Consider the following 2,053-nt stretch of genomic DNA (forward strand, 5'->3'; position numbering starts at 1 on the left):
GAATATCGATGTGTTTCTAAGACCGTTAATAGACGAGCTAAAAGAGTTGTATAAGGAAGGCATTGAAGTTTAAGATGCCTACCGTAAAGAGAATTTTGTTATGCGAGCTATTCTTTTATGGGCAGTTAGTGATTTTCCTGCATATGCAATGTTGTCAGGATGGAGCACGCATGGTCGTTTAGCTTGCCCATATTGTATGGGAGACCCTCAAGCTTTTCGATTACCTGCTGGACGTAAAGCATGTTGGTTGACTGTCATAGAAGATTTTTACCAATGTCACATCCTTTTCGTACCGATAGGAATGGATTTCGAAAATCAACAAGATCAGTATTGGGACCATCACTTGAGTTAATTGGTTGGGAAGCATTTGAATAAGTCTCTAACATCCCAGTTGTCTATGAAGGTGTAAGTGTGACCCAAAACATAAATATCCAGAATTTGGCAAAACCCATAATTGGGTAAAGAAGAGCATTTTTTGGGAGCTTGAATATTGGCCCGTGTTGTTAATTAGGTACAACCTTGATGTAATGCATATTGAGAAGAATGCTTTTGAGAATATATTTCAAACGGTCATGGATACTTCAAAAACAAAAGATAATGTTATGCCAAGGACAGTGTGAAACAATTTTGCAATTGACCATCATTACATCTTTCATGTGGAAACAATAATAAACTTTTAAAACCAAAAGCATCATACACTTACCAAAGAGGAGGTAAATGATGTTTGTAATTGGTTATTAAAAGTAAAGTTTCCTGATGGTTATGCATCAAATATAGGGGGATGCGTGAACTCTACACAAGGATCCTTCTACAACTTTAAAAGCCATGATTGTCATGTCTTTATGCAACGATTGCTGCCTATCGTCTTATGAGGGATGCTACCAAAACAAATATGGGAATTGATAGTAGAGCTGCGCACATTTTTTCGTGTAATATGCTCAAGGGTTCTACACACTGAAGATTTACGTGAATTGAAAAAAAGTTTTATCGTAACTATTTGCAAGTTAGAAAAAATCTTTCCACCTGGGTTCTTTGACTCAATGAAACACCTTGTTATACATTTGGCCAATGAAGCTATTATAGGTGGTCCAGTGCAATTTAGGTGGACATATCTGTTTGAGAGGCAACGTTTTAACTTAATAAAGTATCATTTTTACATATTAAATCTTAGATAACTGCTAACACTTTCCACCTCATTTTCTAGGAAATTGGGTCGATTAAAAAGAATGATTAGAAACAAAGGGAAGGTTGAAGGTTTCATTGTTCAGTCTAATCTTGTGGATGAACTTTCTAACTATTGCTCTTTGTATCTTGAGCTTATAGTTTGTGAACCACATAATTTTGCCCCAAACGTTCCTTGTTTTTCGAATATTGATCCTCGGTTAAGTATATTTAAACATCCATCTCGAAGATTATTTGAAAAGGGTGGAGAGGACAAAGTTCTTTCAGATTATAAAGATAGAGACAAGGCTCATACTTATATATTGCTTAACTGTCACGAGCTTCTTGAGTCCGTTTGGTAATTTTATAAAGAGTTGAGATATTCTTTCCCAAGCTATTCTGATCCATTTAAGCATTCTAACACATATTTTATTATCTTAATATTGTAGCAATGGAAAAATAATAACACACTTTTATGCATGTGGGTTATGAATGTTCCAAATAAGGAACATTTGAGAGGCCTAGCCCAAGGGCCTCTTACTTATGTAAAGTCACACAAGTGGTTATGATAAATGGTTACAAGTTTCACATACAAACAACTTATGATGGCTGAGTCACACAAAATAATGGTGTATGTGTCAAAGGGGCTACATACAATGAACGTGAAAGTGACTACTATGGATTGCTAGATGAGATCTTAGAATTGGAATATCATAGCAACATAGGGCGTTGCGTGATTGTTTTATTTAGATTTACTTGGTTTGATCGTGTGAGGGGGGTAAGGGTAGACCCCAAAACTCATATGGTTGATGTTAAACCCACAGCTATAGGATGTGTTGATGACCCCTTTATCTTAGCATCACAAGCGCAACAAGTATATTATACATCATAT

This window comes from Bidens hawaiensis, unplaced genomic scaffold (assembly GCF_021521415.1).
Source record: "Bidens hawaiensis isolate Kalapana, Puna unplaced genomic scaffold, B.hawaiensis_p1.1 tig00016743_1, whole genome shotgun sequence".
NCBI classification, from domain to species: domain Eukaryota; kingdom Viridiplantae; phylum Streptophyta; class Magnoliopsida; order Asterales; family Asteraceae; genus Bidens; species Bidens hawaiensis.